Here is a 13136-nt window from a genome sequence, read left to right as displayed (position 1 = left end):
CCATGGAAATGCACATTTCAGAAGAGCTTCTTTGTGTGTTTGTGGAAGGTACAGTGGGCTATGCCAGGCAGGACTGAAACAGAACCATTTAGGAGTCTGTTGTGTTATAGTCTAAGAAATCAGAGGAGATAGCCAAAGGGATGGGAAAGACAGTAGGGGTGGGAAGAAGGAAATTCAGATGTGGGAGGTGCTTCCTTTCAAGTTATCTGCAGAGAGAAGGCAAAATTCAGAGATGCTGAAAAACTCTGACCAAAAAAAACAAAAAGTACACCTGAAGAAGGTGTGTGTGTTTGTGTATGTGGAGAGAGAGAGAGATTGAGGGGGTGTATAATTCTTGGTAGTCAAATTAACCATGATTTCTGGGCTCATTTTGATTCTATGCATGTAAATCCAATTTTCTGTAGCAAAATCCTACAGCTCAAATGAAGAGGGCAATTACTGAAAGCAAAAAAGAAAAAAAAATTGTGTTTTATAGAATTTTCTGTTATATGTTTCATGGTGAAACGGTCCACTCCCCAGAGGTGAAGTAAGAAAATATATACACATGTGTATAGAAAGCTGAGTGCCGAAGAATGGATGCTTTTAACTATGGAGAAAACTCTTGAGAGTCCCTTGGACTGCAAGGAGATCCAACCAGTCCATCCTAAAGGAAATCAGTCCTGAATATTCATTGGAAGGACTGATGCTGAAGCTGAAACTCCAGTCCTTTGGCCACCTGATACGAAGAGCTGACTCATTTGAAAAGACCCTGATGCTGGGAAAGATTGAGGGCAGGAGAAGGGGGGCAACAGAGGATGAGATGGTTGGATGGCATCAGCGACTCAGTGGACATGGGTTTGGGTGGACTCCAGGAATTGGTGATGGACAGGGAGGCCTGGTGTGCTGCGGTTCATGGGGTCGCAAAGAGTGGGATACGACTGAGTGACTGAACTGAACTGATAATATATAAACACACATGGATAATGTGTATATATATTTTATTTCATGTCCCACGATTGGATCCTTTGACCATATAATGTGTAGAGAGAGCTACATATTTAAAATATTAATCTATTTCTTAAATATGTGTTAAACATAAGTATTTTTATTTAAAAAGATTAAATATTAAAATATGTATTAAGCATGAGTGAATAGAGTTGTTAATATGTCTTAATAATAAACAATATATTTACTTAAAATATATTAAAAATCAGGTCAGCACACCAGCAACAGAGTGATTTAAAAGAAACGGAAGTCAAAAATGGAGTTAATGGGGAATGTACCAATTGCAACAGTGTTCTTCCAAAACCTTCCCAAGATCTCTGTTTTTAGGAAGGTATTTCCTCAGTCCTGAGAGCATTCAAATTCAAATTTGTGGAAACCAACGTCGGAATAACAACTGCACCTGTCAATCCCGCGTTCAGCCTGCTAATTTCCACATCTGTCTCCCCCACAAAAGCACTTTTCATTGAGTGATTTTCTTAAACCACCCTTAGAGATTTAAACTGAAAAATACAGGCGTGGACAAAATAGCATATTTCCTGCTTTACATATTGAGCGTGTGAAGTGGATTCGTTTTGCAGCTTGAGAAAAATCGAGGAAGTCACACACCGTCGGTGTCAGGCAGGTTTCCCAGAGAAGGAGCGCTCCGGTGCTCCTGCGAACAGTGTATTCCAAGACCATAACAGCGAGTGTTCAGCTCTGCTTGTCATAGCAGTTAGAGCATGGTTTAACCTGAGGCCCCGCAGGGCGGTGGACACTTATGCCTCATCATAAACTTCTTTCATAAGCTTTGCAGGTGTGTACCTTGCAGATGTTAGTACATCAAGTCACCGACTGCTGAAAATAAAAAAAATAAATAAAATCAGACGGAGCAACATCTCCAGTTTCTACTTGCAGTGTTCCACTTGCGTTGTCTCAGAGCCTGCTTTCGGTAAGCTTTTTACAGGAGGAACTTTCCTGAGATAAAATCCAATGCAACTCGCCATTGCAAAGTATACAGTCTAATGGCTTTTAGAATATTTTCAGAGTCGTAACCACTGGCGCCGTCAAAAAAAAATTTTTTTTAATGTATTTATATTTGATTGTGCTGGGTCTTCATTGCTGCTGACAGGTTTCTTCAGTTTCGGGGAGCCGGGAGCTACAGTCTAGTTGAAATGCACAGGCTTCTCACTGTGGTGGCCTCTTTTGTAGCAGAGCACAGGCTCTAGATGTGTGTGCTTTGGTAGTTGCTACATGTTGGCTCAATAATTGTGGCTCACGGGTTTACTTGCCCTGCAGCATGTGGGAATCTTCCCGGACCTGAGAGGGAACCTGTGTCCTCCATGTTGGCAGGTGGATTCTGAACCACTGAACCCACCACAAACTCTTGCCATCAGTTAGCAATTTTATTACCTCCCTCCATTCCCCTCCTAGTCTCCCGCATGCACCCCAACCCTCAGCAACTACTAATCAACTCCCTACATCTACAGGTATTTGCCTATTCTAAACTTGATGAAGGTGAAAGTGGAGAGTGAAAAAGTTGGCTTAAAGCTCAACATTCAGAAAACGAAGATCATGGCATCTGGTCCCATCACTTCATGGGAAATAGATGGGGAAATAGTGGAGACAGTGTCAGACTTTATTTTTCTGGGCTCCAAAATCACTACAGATGGTGACTGCAGCCATGAAATTAAAAGATGCTTCCTCCTTGGAAGGAAAGTTATGACCAACCTAGATAGCATACTCAAAAGCAGAGACATTACTTTGCCAACAAAGGTCCGTCTAGTCAAGGCTATGGTTTTTCCAGTGGTCATGTATGGATGTGAGAGTTGGACTGTGAAGAAAGCTGAGCACCGAAGAATTGACGCTTTTGAACTGTGGTGTTGGAGAAGACTCTTGAGAGTCCCTTGGACTGCAAGGAGATCCAACATGTCCATTCTAAAGGAGACCAGTCCTGGGTGTTCTTTGGAAGGAATGATGCTAAAGCTGAAACTCCAGTACTTTGACCACCTCATGCGAAGAGTTGACTCATTGGAAAAGACTCTCATGCTGGGAGGGATTGGGGGCAGGAGGAGAAGGGGACGACAGAGGATGAGATGGCTGGATGGCATCACTGACTCGATGGACGTGAGTTTGAGTGAACTCCGGGAGTTGGTGATGGACAGGGAGGCCTGGCGTGCTGCGATTCATGGGGTCGCAAAGAGTCGGACACAACTGAGCGACTGAACTGAACTGAACTGAACTGAAACATTTCATGTACGTGTCATCATACAATACTGTCCTTTTATGGTTGAGTTGCAACCCACTCTAGTACTCTTGCCTGGAAAATCCCATGGGCGGAAGAGCCTGGTAGGCTGCAGTCCATGGGGTCCCTAAGAGTCGGACATGACTGAAGCGACTTAGCAGCAGCAGTCCTTCATCTAGAATGATGTTTTCAAAGTCCATCCCTGTCCATAGCATATGCCAGTACTTCAGTGCTTTTTAAAGATTAATTTCTTTGGCCGTGTGCGGTCTCAGTTGCAGCCCTTGGGGGTCTTCCTTGCTGTAAGCAATATCTTTGGTTGCTGAGCATGGATTTCTTTCTCGTTGTGGCGTTGGGACTCCAGAGAACAAGCCCTCAGTAATTGGCACACTTGGGCTTAGTTGCTTCGTGACACGTGTGATCTTAGCTCCCCAACCAGGGATTGAACCCACATCTCCTGCACTGGAAGGAGTCTTGTTAACAACAGGACCACCAGGGAAGTCCCCATCCTTCGTCCCTTTTTATGGGCAAATAATATTCCATTGCACATATACACCATGCTGTTTATGCATTCATCAGCCGATGGACATCTACCTATGCATCTCTGACAATGTATTTGTTTGGTAGTAGTTTCTCCCTGGTGCCATGAATCTGCTATGCCTGGCTTTCCTGCCATGGTCTCCCCCTCAGTCTCAGGAAAATCCAGAGTAGGCAGATGATACAAAGCCATGGAGATTTTGGAGTCAGTTGTCTATTTACAAATTCTTAACACGGGTCCATGAATCCTCGCTCAAGGAAGGCAACATCCAGCCATACTGGGAAGAGGGCTCTCTGCATGTGGGCGGTTAGAACCAGATACCAAGAATAGAACTTGGAGAGTGTTGCATACAGGAGTCAGACTGGGTGACATGACATAGGACAGAAGGAGAAAGTTAATAAAATATACTGCATCTGCTTCATAGATACTTATGAGTGTAGAGGTGAACGAAGAAAAAGATAAACATCAGTTAGATTTGGGGAACAGTGTGGCTGTATTTTGCACTTTTTTTCCCATAATAATAGTAATTTATAGAAATATATATTGATATATGACACAAAAGTAATTTATTGATATGAAAACACAGCCAGGGCCTTCAAAATATTTATGTAATACTTGAAAGTTGCATATTTCCTTTTTTAAAATTAGAAAAGTATTTTTTAATAATTTTTATTGGGATATAGTTGATTTACAATGGTGTGTTATTTTCTGAATTACATGTTTTTTTTTAATTGATGTAGAGTTCACTACAGTGTTGTGTTCATCTCTGTTATACAGCAAAATGGTTCAGCTATTCATATATATACATTCTTCTTCAGTTTGTTTCGCATTATGGCTTATCACAGGATATTGAGAAGAGTTCCTCATATTACACAGTAAGGCTTCATTGTTAATCCATCCTACACACGATCGTTTGAATCGGCTAATCACACCATACTTGTATTCTGATTTCAAAAAAAAAAAACAAAAGTTAAGTCTGTTTTTTTGTGTGTGAAAAATTTTTATTGGAGTCTGTAGTTGGTGTTACAACCCCATCAAAAATTGAGCACAAGACCTAAATAGATATTTCTCCTAAGAAGACATACAGATGGCCAGGAGGCACATGGAAAGTTAAGTCTTAAGTTTCGAGGGTAGAGGAATTGTTGATGATTATGGGAAAACTGTGCTTAGAAGAGTAACTAATTAATGATTATGAAAATGGTATTATCACCCTAAAGGGGATTTTTCTGCAGAAATCTTAGGATGGCCTGCCAATTGGCCAAATAGCTTCCAGGCACTTATTTTCTCTTTAAAATCTCATCATCCACCCAAATGTACCCACTGAAGATCACACATTTATTCCACATCAAATGAATCACTGTTTGCTCGTATTCAATTTCACCTCCCTTCACTTCATGAATATCCCATTTCTTAGCAATGTCTAGGAAATTGCTTGATGCTTTTATCCTGGTGAACATAAGTACCTACATTCACGCAAATGTAATTCTACAAAAATGCATGATGGATCACTTAATTCAACTATTTTGAAATAACGAACCCAACCCATGAATGCAAGTGTTATTTATCAGTGTTTGTTGTCATTACCCTACTATTTTCGTGAGTTCCTTTGCTATAAATTGTTTTCAAAAGACAACATATGGGGTACCCAAAGCAATCAGTTTAATTGCTTTAAAGGCACAAATTCCGGTTAAAAGATAAACAAGGGCTGTAGGTGTAATGTATATCATGGTAAGTATAATTAACACTGCTGTGTGTTCTATATGAAATTTGATAAGGGAGTTAATCCAAAAAGCTTTCATCACAAAGGAAAAGAATTTCTATTTGTTTAACTTTCTGTCTATATATAATCATTTCTTGATGTGTGTGAGTCAAACCATTATGCCAAACACCTTAAACTTGTACAGTCAAACATATCTCAATACAACTGGAAGAAGATTCCACATGGATGCATTAATATACAACACTTGGCTTTCTCTTTCTGACTTACTTCATGCTGTATGACAGACTCTGGGGCTTCCCTGGTAGCTCAGCTGGTAAAGAATCTGTCTGCAATGCTGGAGACCCCGGTTCGATTACAGGGTTGGGAAAATGCCCTGGAGAAGGGATAGGCTACCCACTCTAGTATTCATGGGCTTTCCTGGTGGCTCAGACAGTAAAGAATCCACCTGCAGTGTGGGATACCTTGGTTCAATCCGTGGGTTGGGAAGATCCCCTGGAGGGGGACACAGCCACCCACTCCAGGATTCTTGCCAGGAGAATCCTCATGGACAGAGGGGTCTGGTGGGGCTACAGTCCACGGGGTCGCAGAGTCGGACATGACTGAGTGACTAAGCACATATGACAGACTCTAGGTCCAGCCAGTTCAGCTCAGTACAGTCGCTCAGTCGTGTCCGATTCTTTGCAACCCTAAGAACTGCAGCACGCCAGGCCTCCCTGTCCATCACCAACTCCTGGAGCTTGCTCAAGCTCATGTCCATTGAGTCGGTGATGCCATCAAACCATCCTCTGTCGTCCCCTTCTCCTCCTGCCCTCAATCTTTCCCAGCATCAGGGACTTTTCCAGGGAGTCAGCTCTTCACATCAGGTGGCCAAAGCATTAGAGCGTCAGCTTCAGCATCAGTCCTTCCAATGAATATTCAGGACTGATTTCCTTTAGGACTGACTGGTTGGATCTCCTTGAAGTCCAAGGGACTCTCAACAGTCTCCTCCTTTAAAAGCATCAATTCTTCAGCTCTCAGCTTTCTTTATAGTCCAACTCTCACCTCCGTACATGACTATTGGAAGAACATAGCTTTGACTAGATGGACCTTTGTCAGCAAAATAATCAAAAGCCATTCACAGACATTACCTCGGAATAAATGTGCCTGTTTCCCAGACCGAAAGCTGCATCAGAGGCAAAAAAAAAAAAAAGAATCATTGAGGACAGACACATAATGAGTCGCTACCTCTGCAAACAATTGCAGTTGCATTGAAATATATGGGGCATATGGTGTAACCAGAGCACAGAGTACAGAGAGCAGCTGCTACAGAAAGCCCTCATTAACTTTTACTTACACTTTGGTCTATGAGTGTCAGAGCTGCCTTCCATCCCCACCCCTACATTTTTGTTTTGAAAAGCTTTGAAAGTACAGAAAAGTTGTAACGATGATACAATGATCACCTGTATACCCTTCCTGGTGACTAATATTTATCATTTTCCCACATTTGCTTTCTACTATTCTTGCTTACACACACTCTTATACATTCACAGATAGTGTACATATAAACATCTATAACTCATGTATGTACATTATATATATTTATAACAATATATAATATAATATAATATTATATATGACTTAATATATATAACATATTATATATAATATATTAGGTCAATGGCACCCCACTCCAGTACTCTTGCCTGGAAAATCCCAGGGACGGGGGAGCCTGGTAGGCTGCTGTCCATGGGGTCGCTAAGAGTCGCACACGACTGAGCGACTTCAGTTTCACTTTTCACTTTCACGCATTGGAGAAGGAAATGGCAACCCACTCCAGTGTTCTTGCCTGGAGAATCCCAGAGACGGGGGAGCCTGGTGGGCTGCCGTCTATGGGGTCGCACAGAGTCAGACACGACTGAAGTGACCTAGCAGCAGCAACATATTATATTATATATTATATTGTATATGTGGTTTAGTCTCTCAGTCGTGTCCAACTCTTTGCAGCCCCATGGACTATAGCCCGCCAGGCTCCTCTGTCCATGGGATTCTGCAGGCAAGAATACTGGAGTGGGTTGCCATTTCCTCCTCCAGGGGATCTTCCCGACCCAGGGATTGAACCTGGGTGTCCTGCATTGCAGGCAGATTCTTTACTGACTGAGCCACCAGGGAAGCCCATAATAAAGATGCGTATACATATATGGATTCTTCTGAATCATTTACAAGCAATGACATTTTACTGGTAAATATTTTTGGTGGGACTTCCCAGTGGTAAGGAACCCAACTGCCAATACAAGAGACACAGGAGACATGGGTTTGATCCCTGGGTGGGGAAGATCCCTTGGAGAGGGAAATGGCAACCCACTCCAGTATCCTCACCTGGAGAATCCCATGGACAGAGGAGCCTGGTGGGCTACAGTCCATAAGATCGCAAAGAGTCAGACAATACTGAGCGACTGAGCACAAACACCCACAGACATTGTTGTGCGTCTCCTAAGAACAAAGACCTTCTCCTAAGTAACTCTAATACCATGATCACATCTAAGGCATTTAAAATGGATACCATAATATCTAAAATGATACATATTATATATAATCTAAATAAAATATATTTATGTATATCTATATATCTATATCTATATATATATATCTATATCTATATCTATATATATATATGAAAGCAGAGAAGGCAATGGCAACCCACTCTAGTACTCTTGCCTGGAAAATCCCATGGATGGAGGAGCCTGGTAGGCTGCAGTCCATGGGTTGCTAAGAGTCAGACTCAACTGAGTGACTTCACTTTCACTTTTCACTTTTATGCATTGGAGAAGGAAATGGCAACCCACTCCAGTGTTCTTGCCTGGAGAATCCCAGGGACAGAGGAGCCTGGTGGGCTGCCGTCTGTGGGGTCGCACAAAGTTGGACACGATTGAAGCAACTTAACAGCAGTAGCATATATATATATAAGAGCCCACATTTCAGTTAATAGTTATGCTTGGCGCTTGGCGCTTGTCTGTTATTGGTACCACATGATGCAGCCATCCCACTCCAGAACATATTTCCAAAGAAAACTATAATTCAAAAAGAATATGCACCCCTATGTTCATAGCAGTGTTACTCACAGTAGCCGATACGAGTATACAACCTACGTATTCGTCGACAGATGAATGGATAAAGAAGATGTGATACATACACACAATGGAATACTACTCAGCTGTAAAAAAAAAAAAAAAAAAAGAGTGAAATAATGCCATTTGCAGCAATGTGGATGGGCCTAGAAATTGTCATCCTAAGAGTAGGAAGTCAAACACAGAAAGAGAAATATCATATCACTTCTATGTGGGATCTAAAATATGACACAGATGAGCTTACATGCAAAACAAAAACAGTCTCACAGAGAACAGGCTTGTGGTTGACAAGCGGGACACGGGTGGAGGAGGCATAGACTGGGGGTTTTGGATTAGCAGAGGCTAACCTCTGGTGGTCCAGAGGTTAAGGGAGGGGTGGTGCCTTCCACTGCAGAGGGGAGGGGTTCCATCTCTGATTACCAACAAAGATCCTGTTCTTTGTTAACCAACATGGACCTACTGTAGAGCACAGGGAACTATAGTCAGTACTCTGGGATAAACCATAATGGGAAAGAATATGAAAAAACTGTGTGTGTATGTATATGTATATATACATTCAGTTCAGTTCAGGCGCTCAGTGGTGTCCGACTCTTTGCGACCCCATGAATCACAGCACGCCAGGTCTCCCTGTCCATCACCAACCCCAGGAGTTTACTCAAACTCATGTCCATCAAGTTGATGATGCCATCCAACTATCTCATCCTCTGTCGTCCCCTTCTCCTCCTGCCCCCAATCCCTCCCAGCATCTGGGTCTTTTCCAATGAGTCAATTCTTCACATGAGGTGGCCAAAGTACTGGAGATTCAGCTTCAACATCAGTCCTTCCAATGAACACCCAGGACTGATCTACTTTAGGATGCACTGGTTGGATCTCCTTGCAGTCCAAGGGACTCTCAAGAGTCTTCTCCAACACCACAGTTCAAAAGCACCAATTCTTCAGAACTCAGCTTTCTTCACAGTCCAACTCTCACATCCATACATGACCACTGGAAAAACCATAGCCTTGACTAGAAGGACCTTTGTTGACAAAGTAATGTCTCTGCTTCTCAATATGCTGTCTAGGTTGGTCAGAACTTTTCTCCCAAGGAGTAAGCATCATTTAATTTCATGGCCTCAATCACCATCTGCAGTGACATATATATTCATATGTAATATATATATATAAATGAATCCCTTTGCTGTATAGTAGAAGTCAACACAGTATTGTACATTAACTACTGTTTAATAAAACAAATTATTTTAAAAAAGACAACATCAGAAAACTTAACTGTTAGCTAAAGTTTAGACTTTAAGTCTTTTGGGCCGATCATCTATTTTGCAGCTTTATTATAAGACAAATAGGTTAAATCCAATTAATGTTGCCAGCATAATATCTTTCTGGAGAAGGAAATGGCAACCCACTCCAGTGTTCTTACCTGGAGAATCCCAGGGATGGGGGAGCTTCGTGGGCTGCCGTCTATGGGGTCGCACAGAGTCGGACACGACTGAAGTGACTTAGCAGCAGCAGTAGCAGCAGCATAACATCTTTAGCTCTCTGTTTCCTTCTTTGGAAAAAAAAATTAAAATATGGGCTTCCCATTGCCCAAAAATGCATGCTAAAATGGAGAAATTCCTACAAGTTAAAAGTTATAACAATTTGTGTGGTGTGGTATCTTCTTCCTAAATACTTACCACCCTGCTTTTATTTCACAGCCAATTTTTGACTCAGAGATTATCAGGCATTCATTTAAGTCACATATTAAAACTTCCTCTGGACAGTAGATAGCTGAACTATTAAAAGAGACTGGGAAAGAGAAAATATATTCTTTCTAAAGGTCATTTCTAGTGTCACAGCCTTCAGCGTGTCATAATTTTAAGTCTTCCTTTCCTTGATGATTTCCTCCCGGCAAAAAGGTGCAATAGCTGAACACAATGGGCTCAGCAGTCCTTGTTCGATCATTTCTTTTCTTCAGGCAATAGTGCCTGTGATGTGTGTGGTGTTTTTTCCTGTATTATTTGATTTTCTGATGGCACTCGGGCAATGGGGTTTTGCATTTCTAATTGAAGGGCACCTTCATTCAGGAATGCAATAGCCAAGGCAGGTTTCAGCACCCTCCTATTTTCAAGAACACTATTTTTCAAGTCAGGAGATCGGTGTTAGCTTTTGGTCTCTAAGCCCTAGGTCTTCATCCTACATCAGTTACAGCAGATTGATGAAGGATGGAATGACCTTCCCAGCATGGAATCTTTCCCTGAGGCAGAAGCCCATTGTTTTGCTCGTGGGGAAAATACATTCTCCTCCTTTCTAGAAGCCTTATGATTCCCATAATTCGTTCCCATGTCGGAGTTGTTTCTACTTATTTATTTCTTTTCTTCTTTTTATTTTGCTTTTTAGCCATGACATGTGGCACACAGGATCTTTGTCCCTAATCAGAGATCAAACCCATCCCCTCTGCAGTGGAAGCTCTCCCCTGCCCCCACCACCACTTAACCTCTGAACCACCAGGGAAGTCCCTTCGTATATTTAGGCTGCAATTTTTTCTTCAGGTACGTCTAAGCTAAGGCTTTCATCAGCTAGTACAAAGCCCTCTTTGCTCTATAATAATAGAGCAACTCTTTTCATTTGTGAATTCTCAAATTTAGCTGTTAAAGAATGGCTCTTTCTCTGCTAATGCCATCACTAAGGAATAATTTTGCACAAAAGTAAAATTTTCTGTGGGCTGAAACCTACCCTTAGAAGATCTTAAGGAGACTTTCAGGGGTGTAACTGTGGTAATTCCTCCCAATAGTGTCTTCATCTGAAGCCCAGTTCCTTTATGCTGACAATTCAGATTCGTGTCCCCTTGCAGACTTAAACCTCTGATTGTATCTCAACACAGATCTTGGCTCCAACCATACTGGTCGAGAAAAACTTCCACATTCTTTGAGTTACCTCCTGCCCATGTATTCTATCAGTGCCCCCAAACCCTCATATTCTATTTCTCATGATTTGGGTAAATTGATTTCTATATTGATTCTTCTCCATCAGGTTGCTGAAAGCCAGCTAAGATAGGAATATCACCCCATCTGGTGCAACTGACCATCTCTTGTGCTTCGTTTCCCTACGTGTGTGTGTGTGTGTGTGTGCATAGCATGCCTCTATTCGCACAACCACACACACGCATGTTCCCCTCCACCTCGAAGCCACATGACATCATGCAAATCACAAAGCTTCTTGAATCAAGCAAGTCAGACTCTGAATCATAACTCAGTCAATACGGCCGTGTGGCTCCTTCATTTTCTCACCTCTAAAAAGTGCACCACTACACCAGCATTCTGAGATTGCTGTAGATGTGAATCAAACATATGTAAAAATTTAAAAAAATTTTTAAATGGTTGTGTACAAAACATTGTCCCCATTCTTCTCTAACAGAATAAGCCAGACCCACCTTTATATTTTGCGAATTGGTGGGATGTTGGAAGGGACTCGATAATTACATGTTCCCACATCCATTGACTTTTTAAAAATTGATTAAACATCAACCCAGTAATTTATGCCTCCTCAGTTTTCAGATTGTGGGAAAGGAAATGTCAATCTGTCATTTCCTTTATCAATTGTAAGACCTGGGTTCTTAAGGAACACGTTAGAGTGTTTACAATATCTTCAGACAATTTCCTTTAAAAAGTCCTTAAATCAGTAAAAGCCAAGGGATGTATCCTGTCTCTTCTCCCGCACCCAGATGTCAGATTGCTGGGGAATTCTGAGGATGTCTGAGACAATGCTGGCTTTAACCTCTTCCTTGGATTAATCAGCCCCCTGCCCCTTTTGCCCTCAAGCTTCATTGTTCCTTTAAGTTAAAAGCTAGTCAAGGGAGGAGAAAAGAATCTGGTTCCGGTTCATGGAAGCCCTGGGTGGGTAGCCAGGCTGCGAGATTCTCAGGAGTGTGTGCAAATAAATTAATTTGCCTTGCCTTGCTGTTGTAGAAACGGTCTGGGAAGCTTGCTTTTTCACCAACTGGGGAGAGGCAGTTAATTTCAGCTCATTGAATTGAGTATTGGATCTTGCTAAGTGATGAAACACAGCCCAGCCAACTAGCTTTCCGAACACATAATTCTCAAACAGAAACGGCAGGTAATTGCGTTGCCGTCGATGCGGGGGTCAGACCAGAGCTGCCAGAGATCAGATGTCTGCTTAATTTTCCCCAAAGTGGAAACCGAATGAGTGATGAATTCCCCACATATCCATCCTGGCATTTGGGGTCCCGCCATCCATATTAAGGACACTTGTTAATATCACACTTGTGTATGGAATTATATTTGCTTCCATCCTTTACTGTGAAATAAGGGAGGGCATCTTACCTTGTTTTTTTTTTTTTTGCATAGAATGTGTCAGAAAATTAGCCTTAATAGTATTTTTATGGTAGGCTCAGAAACTTCTTGTGTGGATGGCAGTCCAATTCCAATTTTCACCCTTAATAACAATAGAGTCTCAATTAGTCGCTCTCTTTAAGTCTTAGTTTCCACTTTGCATTTTTATGACTGACTGATGTCCTTGTAAAATGTATGTACTTAAAAAATCAACATTTTAATGCAACAGAGCCAATTAAAGAGTGTG

Source organism: Bos indicus x Bos taurus, chromosome X (genome assembly GCF_003369695.1).
Source record: "Bos indicus x Bos taurus breed Angus x Brahman F1 hybrid chromosome X, Bos_hybrid_MaternalHap_v2.0, whole genome shotgun sequence".
NCBI classification, from domain to species: Eukaryota; Metazoa; Chordata; class Mammalia; order Artiodactyla; family Bovidae; genus Bos; species Bos indicus x Bos taurus.
Note: the sequence above shows the minus strand (reverse complement) of the source record.